Source organism: Pseudorca crassidens, chromosome 7, assembly GCF_039906515.1.
Source record: "Pseudorca crassidens isolate mPseCra1 chromosome 7, mPseCra1.hap1, whole genome shotgun sequence".
NCBI classification, from domain to species: domain Eukaryota; kingdom Metazoa; phylum Chordata; class Mammalia; order Artiodactyla; family Delphinidae; genus Pseudorca; species Pseudorca crassidens.
In genome coordinates this window covers 109860270-109880316 of record NC_090302.1, presented here as the reverse complement: position 1 = coordinate 109880316, position 20047 = coordinate 109860270, and the positions used below count along the sequence as shown (strand labels likewise).

Sequence of the window (20047 nt, the reverse complement as noted above, 5' to 3'; positions counted from 1 at the left end):
TTAAACAAGATGAAGCTAGACAGCAAAAAGTCCTTTGAAAAGTTCAGAAAATAGTTGGGGACAGTAGCTTTTCTGAAATTCAAATAAAGATGAGCTACACTGCTGTGGATGGTTTTCCTTATTAGTTAAGAGAGTAGTTTGACAAAGGAAGTGTATTGCAAATGAAAAAATAAAGTAAAATTTTTTTCTCCTTCTTTGATCAATTTTCAGGATGCTAATTCTGTGTTAGTCAAAAGGCAATTGAGATGTCAAATACATTATATTTTTGAAAAAATCTCTCACCATACATCACATATATTACATACTTAGGCTTTAAAATTTTTTTAAAAAATTCTAATTGTTATCATCACCAAGTATGCAAATGCAACTTTTCATGAGGCTATTACTCTTTCACAATGGAAACGGCCTTGTTTCTAGTTAGTGGCAGAACTGATTTTGGTGTCATTCGCAGAAGTAGGCTAAGTGTCAGCCAAGCTGGGATGCTGAGGCGTGAACAGCAAATCAATTCTGAAGGAGCATCTTTTCAAAGGACCTACTGAGGGCACAGCTGCATCTTGGCGACCACAGCACACGCTGGGATGGCACAAGCATGATTACGCCAAGTAGGTGGTGTTAGACACTAGAGGCAGGCAGGGGAATTCAGCCTCCTATGAACTAGAGATGACCAGGGGAGAGCAGTTTTCCTGAATGCTTACTGCAGGAATAGAAGCTGTAGAGTCTAGCTCTAACCTGTTCCAAGTTAGCTGTGTAGAAACTGCCTTCTGCGGACAGAAGTCCAGAGGTATGCTCTGTAGAATCTAAAAACAGAAAGGATGAGCAATATTCTCATGCTGAAATACTGCAACTGCTTTCAATCAAGCAGGCCCTTTTGGAATCACATGCATGTTGTCAATATTTCAGTTTTGCAAACATTTTGCAATATGGTATCATCTGACAAACTCTCAACAATGTATATTTCCACTTTCTAAAGAAAGCACATGTAGAAAATGGTGTCAAATAACATGAAAGGGTGTGTTTTGAAACTGTGGACACTAAGAAAACTAGTGTTGCTTCTCTTTCCAACTCTAACTCATGCCACGTTGAGCTAGGATTACAGGAGGTGAAAATAATGCATGAGAAGACGGTGGAATGAAAAAGAAATCTTGACAAAACAAGACAGAGCTAACAGCATAGTGAAAGCAACTGCTACAGGGTTTCCTAAAATTGGTGCATGTAACTCGGACCGAGAGATATTTTAACATCTCTCTCATTTTACTTAGACATACCCAAATACACACAAATATTTCACCATCTACTGCCAAATATCAACAATGAAAACGATGTATACTTTTGTTCTGTAACAGGGCAAGAACTGCAGATACATGCATAAGTGTTTACAGAAGTTTTAAAAACTCTTGTTATATTTCTCCTCCTACCGAAATTGTACAGTCTTTCTAAACAACTCTATTGACTTTCCTGGAGAAAAGAGAAGATTCCCACTGCTTCAAATTAAGGTCCACATATTAGCAGAGGAATTACTGGTTATGACCAATGGAAGACAGATTGGCTGTTCCTTCAATTAGAAGTAGGTACATTCACTTTATAAATAGTTTGCCATTGGGAGGCAAGCACTTCAGATCTCAGGTGTGTATCCATGATTAATTTTTCCACCTCTTTCCTTAGTAGGACAGGAAAAAACATACTTAGTACCCTAATGTTTTGATTTTGCAAGGAATATAACCAACCTCCCGATTTCATGGTAAACCAGGAGGCCTTCCTACTTTGGCACAGTTCAGCCAGGACTGCACAAATGACTGGGATCAAAAGAAGACATTCTGCTTCTTCACTTGAACTGAGTGTGAATTAATTTAAAATGTCAAACTTGATTTCGATAAAAGAGACTTGAAAAACAATACTGTTTGGTTAAGAAAGAGGTTAATGAGGAAAATGTAATCCCCACTCAAATGCCATTGGAATGCAAAGCCACATTTATTTGCATGTGTGGTAGCTGTAAAAGGTCCAAGGAATTTTGTTTTCAGTGTTTTGAATTGTTTATAATGTATTCTCTTTTTATTCCATCTACTAACAATTCCCAGAAATGATGGAAATCAAAAGATGGAAAAACATAATGGCACTTGGGTTCTAAGAAAATTACCAGTTGCCACATCTGCTCTAGCCACAGTTCATGAAGCAGGTGATTATGGAGACAATAAAGAAAAATGTTATTAAGTCAGTAAAAATCCCTTGAACCTTGCCAATTCTGTGATAGCGCCTTGAAGTCTGACACTCCAAAACAGTCCATGAAAAATTTTGCAACAAAATTTTCACTACTAATGATGCTCATTTGCAAGCACAGAGTTCAGATATTCCAGGCTGTGGGACATAAAACACACTGTACAATTTCTTTGACCTTGTTACGTTTTATTAAAGCATTTACCAAAGTGTCAAATAAAACAAATCTATTATTTAAAAATCAACCCTGGAAAGTCATTGGCTTTTCAACAGACGAGTTTTTCATCGCACTTTTAAGTATTTTTCCGCACATTTCAAGGCCAGGAACTGCTTCATTGAGAGCACTGGGTTTCAAAACAATGCCATTTCCCCAGGATCAGCAGCCAGAGCAGAGCACTGTGCTGGGAGCACCGGCCATCAGTTAACGAGGAGCCAGGCCCTCGCAGACTTGGCAGAAAGTCTGCCCTGTTAATGTTCAGGCCACAGTTCACCTACTATGGAGCTGCTGCTCTATCGGTTAGGATTACCGTTGCTTAAAGTTTTATTTAATGCCTTGATCCATCACTTGAACGGCCTCCTTAGGCTTTCAAATATGGAAGAATGAAAATGAGACAAGAATTAACGTTTTTATGGCCTCTCCTAATATTTCTATTTCCAGAAAATTCTTTCAGATACAGAGAGTGATACAATTCTACAGTGATGAAATCCCTTCAGAAACCTCTCCTATTTCCCTCCCCCGAAGTTTTCAGGGGACAGGACCGCCTGTAGAGTAACTCCCTGCACCCCTTCCTGACCTTGCCCGTTGGTGCATTTGGAAGAACCACCAGCCTTTTTGGACTAAACCTGGGCTGGGGTGAGAGGTGCAATGTATTAGGCCTCTAAAGTCCCAAACACTTCACAGAAATCAATAAACTAATACAGAATTAATACTTTTTGAAAGTTTTAGCACCATGTCCCTCCTGGGTTCCTGCAGCCAGTCATCACTGCGGCGCTGCCTCTATCTACATCATTGCTGGCGTGTAGCAAGAGGGACTGAAGACCAAGTGCAGACCAAGGGCAGTCATTTCCACTCCCACTTCATTGGCCAGAGCAAGTTCACATGATCACACCCAAGTGCAGCAGACGTCTCCTCCTGCAGGGAGGGGTACCGCGCCCGAGAGCAGTGAGACCAGAGCAACCAAGTCCTCCTGGACAACAATCAGTAAGGGACATATATTCAGTCTTGTCTCTGCTCAGGAAGAACTGCTGAGCCAGAGAATCAGCTCCGGAATAAGAGCTGCAGTTCAGGGCGTTAAGGTGGGGCCAGGCAGCAAGGCAGACGGAGGAAGTGGCCCCGGAGTCTAGCCACAGTCCGCCACTGTGGCCGGGATCGGCAGCGCCCATCCAGCACTGCGTTCACACTGAGCCAGGCTGACTTGCTCAAGTCACTTGCTGTTCAGTCCCGGGCTGGAAACCAAAAACTCGCTCTCTTCCCTTAACTAGGGTAAAGGCTCACTGGGAGTGAATGCCCAGAAATTAGAGCACAGGACAGGACAATATTCAATTAACTAACAAAATGGGCAGAGCAGACAGTCATGGAGCCCTAGCGAAAACGTGTGCCTACACTCTCAAAAAAATTGCTGGTTTTCCTGCTTTGCTGCAAAATCCAGAGAGGGAAGCTGGGAGAAGGGAGGCTTTGTGGTGAGAGAGGCAGAACAAGCTGCAGGTTTCAGGACAGCAGGCAAGCTCTCCTGGCCCTGGCTCATCACCCCCAAAGGTCCCCCCGCCGAGGACGGTCACCTCACCAGCTGCAGGGTCTACGCCATACTCTATGCCCAGACCGTCCTCTCCCAATGTCAGTCAGGGCTCAATACAGGAAACGGAAAACACCCCAGATCTTTCAAGCTCAGAGGGATTTAATACAAGCTATCACATGGAAGGGCTGGAGGAGCAGCCGTGAGAGCCCCCATACCCTCTAAGCTGGGGACCAGGCAGTGGGCCATGGGATGCAGCCACTGCCCACACTCATGCCTTCCAGAGCCTTCTTGGGTACCTACACAGCTGAGGAAAGACAGCGTCCTCCTCTTTTCTGCCTTTCAAATCTTATGTGACTGCATTTCATTATCAGAACCTGCCCTGCATCCTGCCTCTGGCTGCAGAAGTTACTGGGAATTCTAGCTTGTGTACCCCAGGCCCTGCAGCACAAGGAGTTCCATCGGCAAGAGCATGGCTCTCCTCCAGGGACAGGCAACCACAGTCCTCAGTGGCTGTCAAGAGTAAGGTGCCCTGGACCCCTCCTCTCCTGAGTCCCCTCAAGATGGAGAGTCCCCAGACTAACCAGTCAGAGCCGCTGTTACTGAGTCACCCTCCTCCAGATGTGATCCCCTGGCAGCCTTGACTGTCAGGGGACTGGCTTGGGGTAGGGGCAGGCAGCCTTCATGGAATTAAGGTGGTATTAAGGCCAAGATCTTAGGAGGGCTCTCCTCTTGCCCTGCCAGTCACCTTCTCCCCCAACACCCTTCTCAAAACAGACCGCTGGTTCTCAAGGTCTGGTCCTGGGCCAGCAGCACCGGCATCACTTGGGAATGTGTTAGAAACGCACCCCAGCCTGGGTGCATCAAAGCTGGCGGGTGGTAGAGCCAAGCAATCTGTAGCTTAACAAGCCCTCTGGCTGATTCTGCTGCATGCCAAAGTTTGAGAACCCCTGCAGTTGGGAATTAGACATTTCTGGAACAAGAGAAAGTGGAAACAATGCCCACCTGATTACTAAGGGTGAACATGGCATACATCTCAGCAGAGGTCTGGTCAGGCTAAGATGGAGCCTGGGCTAGGTCCATTGCCCCAAAGTCCAAATCTACGTCTCCTTTCCCTCTGGTTGACCACGTGGGACAGGGTCAAAGCAATGACCAGCGTGTTTGCAGGGGAAGAGAGAGAAGGGAGGCCATACCCAATCTGGATCTGGCTCAGGTAACCAATTCCAGTATCTGGAGTGGAAAAAAGACAGGCCTGGCTGACATTCCTGAGGACAGGCTCCTATACCAGGAAATAGGAGCAAAAGCCAAAGGGAGCCATCGACTCTTAAAACGAAAAACCTACCCCTCTAGTAAACACGATTTAATCAAAGTCTTGTAGTATCTGCTCCCCTTAGACACTGGGGCAGAGAGGAAGATGAGGGACAGAAGCATTCCTCGTGCCCCGTGTCAATCCCTGAGCTCCTAAATTGGTCTAAGACTATTCTACCTGCCCCTGTTAAGATAAGCTAAGACAAAGACTCCCCGTTCCAAGACTTCTGACTCCAGCTGCCCCTCCCCCTGCACACCCAGGTTGAAGAAGCAGAATTCTTCTTTGGATTTTGCTGCAGAGGTTCTGTTCCCATCTTCCTGTTGCCACCTTCCTCTCTGAGGCCTGGGGCTCCATCTCATTCTTCCATGCCCATCTTTTTCCCGGGGTCTGAGGCCTGATGTGATCTCTTATCAAGCATTACTTTTGTAACCAGGAAAGAACCCACTGTGCTGAGATTTTAAAAACTGAATACCCACCTCCCGATCTCATTTCCCTGAGGGTCATGCTCAGTGTCAGGTCTACAAGGGGGCATATACCCTCTAGTTCACTGCAGAGCACCAGGAGGCGGCAGGAGCCCCAACCCTGCACCCCAAACTTCAAGAGCGTAACATGGATGGGAACCTTGTTAGATTTTTCTACAACCATAGCTTTCAAACTTTTTACTGTAACCCATGATAAGAAATACATTTTGCACTGCGACTCAGTACACACGTATATATACACGAGAAGAAAGACTTATGAAAGAATATCCTTAACATCCTTCTAATATTTTCTATTCCACTTTAAAAATGCTAGTCAAATCCCACGTTACTGAGTTACTAATGGTTGGCAACCTGTGGTATGAAAAACACTGAAGTCCACGCTGTAATAAACTCACCAGCGGCACCCCAGAGAAGGCAGCATTAATAGCACACTCTCATTGTGACCAGCATTGCTGAGAGCTCTGTGTTTGTATGTGTGTTACTGTCATTTCAATTAAAATCCTAAAATCGCTACAGGCCATAATTCCAACGCTATGCTCCTAGTATTCCAACAAATACAAAAAAATTACTTTTACTGGATTCATCTTAACTTCGAATTTGGTGATGATTTGAAACAGCAGCACGTGTGGATGGCTAAACTCTCATTACCAGATAAGCAGTTATTTTCTAAGTTTCAACAAACATTTTTGTTCAATGTAGTTTGGTTTAAATCAAGTAAATGGATATAATCGCATAATTGAGTTTCTCTCTTCTCCCTATTAAATAAAAGCAGTTCAAAGACTGGAAACATTTCAAGGATAAAAAACGGGGTTTGAAAGCTGAAACGTGTGCCTTTCCTAATAGATTCAGACCCTCAGCTGTCACATGAGGGCAGCTGGAAGCCCTCCTTTCACAGCTGGGCCAGTTCTGCCTCTTTCGGACCTGCACCGACTCTGTCCCTCATCTCAGGTAGGCCCAGCACACGACACCGGGGCCTCTCCTGTCCCCGCAGTGCGGGCCCCCGCGTCATCTGCAGCGCAGACAGGCAGACACAGGATGTTGGCAGATTGGAACGGGCTTGCCCCGCTCCGCGCCCTCCTTCCCCAAATCAAAACCCACCGAAAACACCGCAAAGAGCCAGGAAACCTCATGGCGTTAATTGCTTCCATTCCCCAAGCTGCATGTGGCACACAGGACACCTCGTATCCCTCCAGGGGTGCGCAGGGGAGGGCGGAGGGTGCAGGGAGGGAGCGCCAGCCCGGCCCACCCTTCCTCCCGGCTCTGCGCCCTGGGCTCGGGCCTGGCTTGAGGGTTGGCGCCACCTGGCTTTTTCGAGGAGAGGCAGAAGGTCGAGTAAGTGGGCGAGGTGCTACGGGCACTGCGGAGGGAAGGCGCCCCCCCTTCAAAGCCCTGGGGCGGCCGGGCAGTTGGCAACCGCGCACCGCGGAAGGACAGGCAATTACCCTCCAGGGAACCGAAAACCAAGGAATTTCCCTCGCTACTGATGTTAGAAGAGCAGATTCCACATTTAGGGCAGGCCCGAAGCGCAGAAATAACTGTGGCAACTCAAAGCATTATCAGCACTGGTCAATTTACGCCTTGATGGGCTCTGGCTGGTTTTACCGATCAGCTATTTTGCGCAAACTTCCTACACTGACCTGCGGGAAAAGAAAGGAGACAGAAGGGGCTCTGATCTCCACGCAGGTGCAGCACTGGAAAGGGGGCAGCTTGTTAAAGGAACCCCCTGTGCCTGGGTTTGTTCACATGCAAAATGGGGAAAACCACATGTTCAGTAACTGCTACAAGTGACCTTTGTGAAAATAAAACTAAAGCCCACCGGGAGGTGCTTTCGACGTTACAGCTTTAGTAGAAAAGTACAATCACAGTCGTAATAAAAATGGTAATGGACTCTAACACCCATTCAGAGCTCTATAAATCTGCACTGTTTGTGTGCATGGATGTGAGGAACTCACAGAAGGACAATGGAGGACACTACTACTAACCTGAACTAGTTATCTAAAGTAATTACCTATCCACCTATTTCAGCTGGCCTTTTAAAGGGGGGAGGATCTAGAGAAAGGTACGTTTGGAAGCTGCTTTTCCATGTAACCATGAAGGTGCACCAACAGACACATGGATGCATGTAACAGGCACACATTACGTGCGTGAATGGAAATGTGTACATGCACGGGAAATGTGGGTTTGCATTTATTATAATAATGACTCAGGTACGGTGCTACACAGTTTACTGGAGACTTTGCCATTCACTTTTCATTTAACCCTCACAACATTAGGGGGCGTCATTAATCCCCACTTTACAGGTGAAAAAACTGCAGTTCAGAAAAAAATAACTTGCCCCAAATCTTGATGATGAGAAGCTATAATACCAAAGATATTCATTCTAATTCTGGGCCATTCTCATATTCAGCAAACACGTGATGGACACCCACTGTATGCCAGTAAAGCATTGTGGCCACAAAGATTAAAGACCTATTCTACTGCCTTCGGGAACTCACACCTAGTGGAAAAGAGAAATGACACGCCTGTAGAATATAAACTGTAGTCAGCCTGAGCCCAAAAAGAGCAGACACCCAGGTGGAATCTTGAAGGACAAGGAGAATGACATCCTTCTACCTTATGGATGAGGAGGAAGGTGTGCAGCAGGCAGAGGGACAACACGTGCAGAGACATGAAGGCAAAAGAAACTGGGCTCTTCAGCACAGTTCAGCAGAGCCAGGGCTCAGCGTGTGTGAAGGGAAAGTGGTGAGAACGGAGATGTTATGTGAGGAGCATCACATGCTCGCATTTGGGTTTTCCTGAAGTCTATGCAGAGTGAATGAAAGATTTAGAGTAGGGGCATGACATGATCAAACTGCATTATATAAAGATGACGCCGGCTGCTGGGAGCACAGACTGGAGAGCACACTGGCAGTAGGAGCAATAATGGAATGACGCAAACTCAGTACCTGTCATCACTGAGGCAGGAGGTAGAGAGGGTGGATTTGAAAGATAATAGGAGGACCTGGGGGGAGTTGCCAGGTTACGGCCTAGCTCCTGACTGATGGTGGTGCCATTCATAGAGCCTAGGAGAACAGACTATGAGTGTGCAACAGGGACTAAAAACACATTCCGTTCTGAGCGTGACGAGTTTTCAAAATCTAAGTACATCTACTTAGGACGTGAAAATGTCCTCCAGCAAGGGGTGGGATATTTGGGTCTAGCACTCCTAGAAGAGGTCTGAATTGTAGAAAAATACGCCATCAATGTCACGTGAAACCATAGAATGGCTAATAAAAACAATAACGGTAATAACGATAATCATTGCTAACATGCATCTAGTACTTACTACACACGTAGCACTGTGAAAAGCACGTTTAGTAGATTTTCTCATTTAATCCTTATAACCATCTCAGGAAGTATTTGGATTGACTATAGCCCAGGGAGAGGTTTTCATATAGGAAGAGAAATGGTCCAGAACAGGACCCTGAGGATGAGGTTTAGGAGGAATGGGCAGAGAGCTCTTTGTACTCTATTGCACAGCTAGAGTTGCAACGAACACCTTACATAATCGCCCAGATTCAAAGGTGGAAGGTGGGTATCCTTGCTCCGGTCCTACCTAGGGCAACAGCTTGGAGTGGCTGTCTGGGCTGGGTGGCCCATTGCCACAGGCCTAAGCTCCCTGCTGAGGGAGACCCCCTCAGCCCTGGTGCTATGTGGGGTTCTTTTAGCCTCCAAGTTGTCAAGGTCCCCCAGCCTGCAGGTGAGAGAGGAAGAGGCTGCTTCAGTGCAGAGAAACTGCCTGTTGCGCTACACACCCATGGGAAACACATTACAACTGTTCCTCTGAAACACTCTGGATTCCAGCCAGGCAGCATCAACAGGCTCATCAAGGTCGACCAAGACAGGAGAAAGCACCCACACTTAACATCCAACATGGCAGACAGTTCCCCACATCCTTATCTCACATCAAGAAGGTGCTTCCCCAAAGCAAGCAAGAGCAGCTTTACCATCTTACTATTAATGCTGGATAATTGCTTTGTTAGCTCTTCCACCTGCACCCAATGTTGATAATTTGGGAGTGTGTTGTGTGAGGGAAAAGGATCAGTGAAATATTAGTCTGAACACTGGCTTTACTTTATAAATTTGTTAATTATTGTTTTGCCTCTTTATTAAGTTTGATCATGGATTTCTACCTCTAAAGAGACTCTAAAGACATGTGAGACTTGTGGCTGTATCCTCATTAGAGGACCTGTAACCTTGGCCCAAAGCTCCTTGTGGGCTCACAGTCCACAAAATAGAGCAGGAATGTTTAAAGAAGCGCAGCACAAGTGACACGGTGCTGACTTCGAGTTTTGCCTTAAATTTGTACTCCTGAATCCAAGACTATTATGTTCTGGTCTGGGTATTGCTGTTCTGAATGAGAAGTGGGGTGAGGAATGTGGATGGCTGGGTGGTAGAAGGAAATATCCTAGAGACTTGACCCATGCTCACCTGGCCCGTCTCTCCAATAATTTTCACAGAGTATGGCACTGAGCAAGAAGCCATCCTGGGCTCTCTAGCTGTGCGACCGGGGGAAATCAGCTCTCTGGGCTCGTGTGCTCATCTGTAAGAAGAAGGGGCAGAAGCAGCTCTAAAGAACTATGCAGGTTTAACATTCATTGATTAACTTATTAACTTAATACAGGAATAAGCAGGGTGTCGGTGTTGGCTCTGTTGCTTCTTCATCTGGTAGGGGTAAGGGACTCACTGTATGTTAATACATACAACAGCATCAGAGAATATAAAAACAGAAATTGGGTTTGTGAACCAATAGATTACCAGGATTAAAAATTAATAACATAAGTACATGCGTATGCATACACACAAATATATAATACACACATATAATAAAAATTAAAAACGTGTATATATAGAGAGAAATAAATCCAGAGAAATTGACTGGTCGGGACATGCAGCAGGTTGATGGCAAAGCCAGGTGTAAAATCCAGATTTTCTAACTGCTTGTCAGGTAAGTTGCCCACCGGTCTGGGTATATAAGCCACATAAGTCACCAGACACTGGAAGATTTGATGAGATTCATGTTTAACCAGCTCCATGTGCGGCGGTGTTTCCTTCCCCCACTATCATCAGTAGCGCATTAGAAAAAGCTGCATGTTCTGGCGACGGCATGGATCTTTTGTTAAATGGGAGCCCCCAAGAATTTACTCCTACCTTTAATACTAACCCTACGTGTAAATGTGCTGAAGGAGAATAGCCTGAGATCATTTTTCAGAGGAGACAGCAATCCATTTAACAGAAGTGGCGAGAAGAGACGAAATGATCCAGCTTGTCCTTCCACTGAGGGCTGTGAGGGGCAGTGAGCTCTTAGGCATCAGCCTGGGAGAGAGAGCACTTCCCCAGCTCCATCCTAGCCTATGCCCTGGGCTAGTAACTACCTAGTTAGGGCCCAGATCACCTTCCAGGAAGTTCAGAAGTTGAACCTAGACCATTTTAATGACCCCTCACATTCTGAGATTTCACCTTGAGAAATAAATTCCTGAAGCAAACCGCCTGAACTTTGAGCCAACTGTCCCTTGCCTCTCTCTGCTAGGTTATTTAAAGAACTGCGATACCGGTCTCCTACTGTTTAGCAGTAATAATGATTTTAACATAACTGTTAATGAGAAAGAGAAGCTTTGCACCTAAATCTTGTTTAGACTGAAGTAAAAAGTAAACTGAAGCCAGGTTTGCAGGCTTTTCCTTCCCTTCAATTCAATATTCATTAACTATTGAAGAGCCCTGACCTAAGGAGAGCAAGGCGCTGAGGCCTGAGGACTCAGCTGGTGTAACGTGACATTAAGGGCTCGCTTACCAGCAGGAAACTTACCTGCTTTTGCAGGTAAAATGCCAGAAGCGACCTGGCGCTTCTGCTCTGGGTCCCGGGCGAGTCACGGCTCTGCGGTCCCCCAGCCCCTTCCCGGGTGAGCATCACATCCCGAAAGGTCGTGGATAGCCTCGCAGCCTCCTCGCGAGCCCGTGGCTCCCTCCCACTGGGGGAGAAAACAAGAAAAGCCTGGGGTGAGGGCGGAGCGGGGATGGACAAAAAGGTAAGGAAGAAAATCCTGCGAAACATGTTTTGGCAGGCCCGGCATTCGGAGACCGCCATGTGCGCTCCATATTGCGCAGCTCCGGTCTTTGATGTTTTTCCTGAAAGTAGAGACATTATTCTTTCTCCAACCGCGCCTGAGCCCCACAGACAGGAAAACAGCGAGGCCAGGGTGCGGGCCCCCAGTAGGCCGGCCACGTGGACCGAGGTGCTGTCCCGACGCCCGCGGCCCCGCGCTCTCCCGTCGCGGACACCGGCCCGGCTGGCCCCGAGGCGTCCTGCCCACGGCGGTTAAGAGTTAGGAGTTACCTCAGGACCCTCGGCTCTTTGGAGTTTACCGAATGGCCCCCCACGGGCCCACTGTCAAGTCCTCCTTCCCTTTGCCTCCCTCTACCCGTGGCCGGACGGCACGGCGGACTTCCGAGGACTCTAAATCCGCTCGGGCTCCTCCCGGGAACGAGGAGGTAACGGCCGCCAACAGCCGCCAACGGCCGGCACCCAGAAGCGGGAAAGCCCCCGCTGCCGGGCGGGAGGGCGGCGCGGACGCGGTCGCAGGTCTCGCGCGACGCGAGGCTTCGACAACCCCGGCGCCTCGCAAGTGGGCGGGGCGGGAAGGGCTAGCCCGCGAGAGCAGCGACGTCGGAGCTCCCGCCGCTTCCGGGTCTCCACGAGCTCTTCCGGGGTGCGCACCACGCGGACGGAGTCGGCGTCTGTGGGTAGCTACAAATGCGTAAGGGAAGGTTAGCGCCGAAAAAGAGCTGTAACAACTTTAGCCGACAGTAACGTCCGGGTGGGGGACAGCAGGACCCTTCCAGTTAGTCACGATCAAGCTCCAGTGCTCAAGCAAGTCAGCGTCTGCTCTCCGCCCGCCCAGAGAAGCGGAATCCAGGAAGCGGGGGATCAGGGCGCGATCTCAGCATCCCCGCCCCCACCCGTGGTAGCGAGTACTCGGGCACGGCCCGGGCGCCCCATTAGCTAGCGTAAATTCACTGGGCGCAGAAGACACGGCTTTTCTGCACTCTCGCCTCCGGGAAGGTGTCTGCTCCTGGTTGTCTGGAGTGAGGCTGGTCTGAGTGTGAATTCGGTCGGGCGGGCTCAGCTCACCTCGAGCTTCGAGGGTCAGGAGATGAACACTGTCGGCAGAAGTCATAATGATGCCCTGTCCGTTCAATGGGTCAGCTGAAGCGGGCTCCCTCGTGTTTGGTCGATGTGTTGAAAGTGGGAGTAGATCCTCCTGAGGTGATCTCCTTTGTGAGCCTGAAATTAACTGGACACACCTGGCGCCTTTACTTACAGTTGCTCTCAAACAATTGCTCCTTTTTCTTCAGAGCATCCGTCTGTCAACCAGGATCAGTTGTCTCAGGGCCTACTGTGTGCTCAGATCTTGACCAGCCCCTTCTGGGGATACCAGGCCACAGAAGGCCAGGTTCCTGCCCGTGAACCTGGCTCAGGACTTGGGAGTTAGCGCGTTAGTGGAAGAAAGGGAGGGGGCCCATTAAGATTACTTATTTTGTTGCACTTTTTTTCTGGAATGACTCAAAGTCACCCGGAGAAGAATATAATATTGCACGCCTGGCCTTAGGCTCGGCTTCCTTTTTCTGACCCTTTCTCAACCCGGCTTTCCCTCCTCAGGAGATTTGGAATTCCCCCTGCGGAGGGTGGGTGGGGAAAGAGCCAGCCCAGGTAAGTATGGGAACCACATGGTATCGGGAATGGACAAAAGGAAATCATCGCCAAATGCAACCAGGCAGGTGGGGGTAGATTGAAGCAGAAAGGGAATAGGAAATGTGAATAACCCCCAAGGCAGCAGACTCCGGTGGTGAGGTGTGAGAAACAGTCAACATTTGGAGCTCTGGAGTCAGAAGATTTTTGGCAGCTGTTAGATAACTTCCTGATCTGCAGTAAAGTTCATGTGACCCAGAGGATGTTTCCGCAATTCCGTTGCCTGGCTACCTTCCTCCCTTTCCAAGTCTGCAAGCTTAAGAGATTTTACTGGGTCCCAGTTGAATGGTGGTGCTGGCCAAATACGAGCCCAGGAAGGAGTCCTGACCTCCTACAGGGGCAGCCCCAATCTCACTCACCTGTTGCCTACCCAGCTCTCAACTGCAAGGTGACATAGAAGCCCCCGTTTCCAGCCGCCAACCTGTCGGTTCCGGACACTCCACAAACGGTCCAAACTGAATATTTTTTTTTTCTATTTATGTATAGTTCCAAGAGTCTTCCGCTGCCCCGGCACCCTCCTGCCCCATCAGCAGGAGGAACGCGATTTTCCATAATTAGGGCGTGACCAGTATGGAAATATATGCAAGGTGTTTAACTCTCCTTAGTGAAAAAATTTTAAAGGGATCCTGGCCCGCAATGCAGGATTCCCTGGGAAGCAGCGCTCAGTTAGCGGGGCGCAGCACCCGCCAATCCTGAACCCTTCTCTGCGTGGGTGAAGGCGGAGGAGGGGCTGAGGAGCCCAGGCCCACGCGGCTCCCTACGGCCCAAATCCCTGGGTTCTTCCAGGGCCAGTGCAGTTGTCGCCTCTTGGTCCCTGCGGCCAGCTGGCCCTCGCATCGTTCCCACTCCCAGGCCCCCTAGTCACGCACGTGGGTCCTGGCCCGCCCGGCAGGTGGATAGGAGCTCTTGCTCCACGGGCATCGCGAGTCCGGGTTTTTGCGCAGGTTCCGGCCAGCTTGGAGGGATCATCCTCCGGGGCGTTCTAATGTGGGCTTTCCAGACGTGCAGCGAGAGGGTTATAGAACAGGCTGGAGAGCAGTCGCAAGAAAGCAAGGATCAGACCTCGCCCGCCGGTCGGAGAATGTAAATTACGGGGCAAGGCGCTTGTGAGACCCAAGGGAAGGACCTGGAGACCCCAGAGTCGCGGGTCGGGGGAGGGAGGCCGTTGCTTAGGAAGCCACACCTCGCGGTGGGAAGAGGGGATGGCAGTTCCGTCACGTTTCCCGCGTTTCTAGGAAGAAAGTGCGGTGATTTCCCCGAAGATGAATAAATACGCAGCGATGAGGATCACCAGGGCTAGGAGGTAGGAACTTTCAAACCCTTATTGGGCATATGTCCCCATTTTTCAAACGCGAAAACAACCCCGGCGAGGCCAAGACGCTGGCTCAAGATCATAAAGCCAGTAAGTCCAGAAGCCAGGATCCAGCCCAGGTGCACCTGGCCCCGAAATGCATTAAGGCATTTGCCACTCAGCCTCTGGCAAGGGGCTCAATCTGGATCGTCGCTACATTCCTGATTCTACAAGAGTCGCAGATCTGTCCGAACTCTTGAATGCTTTGGGGGGCGGGGGGCGGTGTCATCCTTAGCAAAGGAGAGATTTACTTTAAACCTGCCTCTTGGAGGAAGTGGGGGGGGGGGTAGTAAGTCTTCTTAAGTATGCCAGGGATGTCTTCTATTTCCGCCGACCATAAGCACGGTGTGGTCGAATTGTTTCACGTAACTGCCTTCCAGCCCCGCACCACTGCACACTCAGCAGCTCACAGCCCGCCGCCGTCGTGCGCCTCTCCGCCGGCACGGAGTGATACCGAAGCAGCAGCTGGGGACGTTGTCGCTGGTGCCAGCCCCACTCACAGCCACCGCGCAGAGCGCAGCTGCACTGGCGTGCTCGCTTGGAGCCATTTATTTTTGGTCTTGGCTTAAGAAATCATCCTGACCATGAATAACTGTAATAAGATCACTCTGGCCCCAGCTGTCCGGAACGGTGAGCAGCCCAGAGGCTCCCCTGGGACGGCCGGCGCGGGCACCCCTCCGGTACCTGGTCGGTGAGGGCCTCGCCCGGACCTGCCCGCACCACCCCCCCCGGGGCTTCCCCCCACCACCAGGCCGCGACCCCAGCTTTCCTACCACCGCCCGTGGGCAGAGCCCTCCAGGAGGCCAGCCGCGCTGGAAAGCGCCCTTCCCACGCAAAGAACCCCAGAGATACTGAGCAAGGGAACTGCGCGCTAGAAACCGCGTGGAGAAACGCAGCGAAGTGGAGACAAACAAGCTTTAACTCGGGTTGTTGGAAACGCAGGCAGAATTCCGAAAGCCCTTCGATTTTTGTGCACAATTGTTTTCCTTTTGCTTTCCCTCTCTTACTACAGTTTCTGGTTCTTTTCATCTCCTTCTTGAATTTCTTGATTTTTAGAGTTTCCAGACTGCCAGAATCCCTGACAGGCGAGGAGATATCACTTCCGGGTCGCGGCATCCTGCTTGGAGGCGGGAAGATCAAGTTCAACTCAAATTGGCAACCTAGTCTCAGTCTCTGCTCAGCCTCTTGGACTTGGGGTTCCTAAAGTTGAGTGTGGCCCACCAGCCACAAGTAGGGGCAGAAACTATACCAGAGGATGATAGAGGAGAAATACACCAGCGCACTGCGGCTTTCTAACTTGGTTTGTACTTGTCTATCAGCCTTGTTTGTCACCAGAGTCAGATCATCAATCATTGTTTATTAAACGCAATGGTGGGATAGAGGGGTTACTTACTAATTGGCGTTTAGGAAATCATCATAGTCACTCCCTCTCTCCCACTCCCCCCATGACTGTAAAATGAATTAATATACCCTGCAGGGTTAAAAAATAAGGACCACTCATTTGGCTGCCTCTAAGCTTGGAACACTGCTCCAGGGGAAATGAGCGTCCAGAGCTCTTAGATTAACCAGCAGTTCAGGAACTGCCCCAGAACTTCCCCACCGTGCCCAAAGGGAAGAGAGGGCTCAACAGGGATGAGTATGGCTGCAGGGACTCTTTAAAACAATTTGTCCTGTGTGCACCTGGAGTCGCTACTGTGTGCAGCAGACTGCCCTGAGGAGAAGGATGTGGGTTCCTGCTCCATGATTCTTCCTGCCCAGGCTCAGCATCAGGAGAGTAAAGAAAGAGGGAAAGGAGAAAGTAACTAGAGGATGGAGAGGATCTGGGCTGGGACTGTCTTTGTCGGAGAAGAGGAAACAAAAAGAAATGCTTCCCTAAGCAACTCCCAATCCACAGTTGCCTCCTGCCACAGGCCCGCACACCCTCCTCCCTTGCCTTCTGGCTTTGCCTTTTCTCTCTCGCTCTCTCATCCTACCTTCCGCACAATGCCTCAAATCCAAACTCTAGGCATTTTCTCAAGCAGTCACCAGACCGCCTCTCTGTAGATGGAAGGGGAGTCCAGGACACCACGAGGCAATGAGTGCTGGGAGGTGGAGGGACGCAAGTAACAATGTTTGGGAGCTGGAGCTCCTGGGGTTTCACTGCCAAAAGTTGACACGTGGGTTTCCAGAGCCCCACGGTCAAGTCCTCCCCCCAGCTTAGGGGTGGGTGGTCCCTTTTGCTCACTGGACAGACTATAACCTCTGGCCCTGACAAGTGGAGAAAGGGCAGAGGTGGCCCTTGGAAGTTAGGAACCGTGTTAATCCCTTCCCAGGCCTCCCCAGGCTGAAGGGGAGAGCTCTGGATTCAGTTGAGATATTAGTGGTAAAGCAGAAACAAGTCCAGTGAATTTGAGTTTAAATCTTCTCAATGCCGGTGTGGTGGGGCAAGAAAAGTGACACTGAGGGACATGTGTGGTGGACTCTGGGCTCCCCTGGCTGAGTAAGGGAGTCTGGTAACTTTGGCTCTCATGGGTATTTTGGAGGAATAGGTATAAAGGCCCTACAGCTTGTACAGTGCCCAAAGCTTCAAGTCCCTGCTCCCGAAGTTCCCATGGCCTCAATCACCCTCTAGGAGTGCATGTTAGAGGCTCATGGAAGGCAGCTCAACTCCCTCTCAAGGTCACCGGGAGACCTGGCCAGGCTGCAGGACCCCTCAGTGTGTCATCAGCTCCCAGGATATTGCTAGAAGCACAGCATGGTAGTGAGGGCACCTGGAGTTTGTTTGCAGGCACAGATTTGTGGCTCTGGCCAGGTCCCTCCTCTCTGCACTTCAGCTTCCTTGCAGTCACACAGGGTTTGGAAATACTCCTCTTACAGTTTGTGAAGATTAAACAATATGCAGCCTGCAAAATGCTCCACACATAACAGGCTCTCCTTAGAAGTTAGTTCCTCCCCTCACCCCACCCACCCCGTCTCCCTAGGTAGAGGGCAGGCAGATTTCATTACCCCCCTTGATGGAAGAACTGAGGTGGGGTCCTGGAGGAGAGGCAGAGAATCACTCTTACCTTCCCTTAACTTTTCAGATTGAAGCCCCAGGGCCACTGGCCTCAGTCCTGCTCAGGTGGCAAACCAGGCCCCTCCCGGCTCCGCAGCACCCTATAGGAACGCAGGCTCAGGAGAGGGCTGGGACCATGATCTTCACCGCGCCAATCAGGGTCCAGTGCACTGTACCTGGACTCTGAGACCCCTGCAGCCCTCTGTCTGGGAGCGAGTGCCACTCAACAGGGTGCACTCGACAGCCAAAGAGCTAGCGACTCTTGGTGCGGGGAGCTGTGGCTTCCACGCCGGCCTGACTTGCTTTCTCCTCTGCTCTGAGGCGCTCCTGCCTGGGCGCTTGGCTCTAACTCCTCTACCCCAGTGCCCAGATGCTACGCCTTGGGTCCGGTGCTCCTGAAGGGAAGGCAGGACTTACGATGCAGGCCAGGTCCTACTTCTTGTCTTGCTGGAGGCCCGGAGCGAGGCCTTGTTCATTGAAAAATCGCCCGTCTAGTCGCACATAATTTACCAAAAGTCGGGACAGTCCCCGCAGGCTTTTTGTTCCCACAACCGCTCCCTCCACCCTGCTTGAAGGCCAGGGTTAAGACCTCCTCCACACCTGTGCGCCTCTACCCAGGAGCCACCACCGGCACCACCTTCCTGGGGTCTGGAGATAGATCCCAGGAGAGGAGAGAAGAAGGAAGCCAACGAGGCCTCATGCTGAGAAGGCCGGCATTGTTCCCATCACCAAGAGAAGGCCGGTGAAGGCCGTGGTCCTTGGAGGGCTGGCTTGGTGCATGGAAGTATTTAGCAGGTCCAGTGCTATCACTGCCTAACAGGGTGTGAAAAGTAATATGAATGTGAAATACTGTGGGAAAACGGAGAGTTTCCTAAGCAGGCAGCGAGGCCCCTCTGCGGCCTGCCCTGCAAGGCCCAGAGCCTCGGCTGCCCCACACGTGGCGCCAGGAGGCATTGCTGCGGGCAGGGAGCGCAAAGGGGACTTTGGGGGAGGGAGGAGGGACCGGAGCGGGCGTAGGGTGCGCATCGAGACGTCGGGAGGGGCCGGGGGAGGGCAAGCTGACAGCACCCCGGGGAACCTGGGTAAAGCACCCACTCGTGACCGCCCAGGTTGACACAGGACAGCTTCACTACCTCCGCCCTAAATGTACAGAGGAAGACCTGGGGTTTTAAAATAGATAACCATAGGTTAGGTTAGTAAACAAGATTTTACTGATTTTATGAGACAACCTATCCATCCACTGGGTAGAGATGCCAGGAGGTATGCGGGTGCTTTCTGCAGGAGGTGGATGGAGGTGAAAAGGCGAGGTCTTACTTGACTGATGCAAATTTCTCCAATCGATTCCAGATCTACAGCACATAAACCCGACCAGCGTTCCCACACGGTGCCCTGCAGACAAGGACCCGTCCTCACGGCCTGACCATAACCCCTACGCCCGACCCACAGAGGCCTTCGGACTCTCCCAGCTCCCAGGCCTCCCCAATCCCTAACTGTCTGACGCCCGAACCACGGGCCGGCCTCACCGGGAGCCAGGCCACGGGCCGAGCCCCCGCGCGGCGTCGGCGCCCAGGCACCTTCTCCTCGGGCGAGGGCAGGGCCCTCCAGCGAGGCCTGGAGAAAGCCCGGGGCTGGGGTCTGCCTGTAGAGCCTAGAGCTACATCCCCTCCCCACGCCACCCCCTGCCCCGAGCCGGGTTCCGGACCGACGCAACGCGACCGGTCTGGCTGGAGCAGCATCGCGGCCCGGGAGGCCGAGGTGCAGAAGGCTCCCTTTGGCCAGGTGTCCCTGCGTCGTCAGGCGCCTCGTCAGTTTGGAAACGCTCGTACCGCTCGCTCCCGTTTTCTGTTTTCGGGGCCTCGTGCAGGGCGAGACAGCCAGCCTCGCTCTATCAACCTTTCCCAGACAGGACTGCAGTGGAGCCGCGGGGTGACGGCGCGGGCGGTGGCAGACGGTACAGGTTTGGAGACAGACCCGCAGCTCACTATTCTGAAGCACGAGGACTGAGCGTATTCACGAGGGGGTGTCCGCGGTCGCCCTGGTTAGCTCCTGCAAACAGCTCCACGTTCGGAGGGTAAACCCAAGCTCCAGGACACGGCGTTGGCAGGGGCGCGGACGCAAGCGGAGGGGAGGTGGACGCGGGC

At 50.8% G+C, this 20047-nt stretch overlaps 1 long non-coding RNA gene across 3 annotated transcripts; it reads left to right on the top strand.

Annotated features, from left to right (window-relative positions):
• Positions 1–12443: 12443 nt before the first annotated feature.
• Positions 12444–16264, top strand: LOC137228220 (uncharacterized). Of its 3 annotated transcripts, XR_010945206.1 has the most exons (4): positions 12444–14604; positions 14757–14824; positions 15253–15502; positions 15929–16264. It is a non-coding gene; the product is annotated as an uncharacterized lncRNA (long non-coding RNA). The 3 variants fall into 3 exon arrangements; XR_010945204.1 differs by having other exon boundaries at positions 12444–14824; XR_010945205.1 differs by lacking the exon at positions 15253–15502 and having other exon boundaries at positions 12444–14824.
• Positions 16265–20047: the final 3783 nt, after the last annotated feature.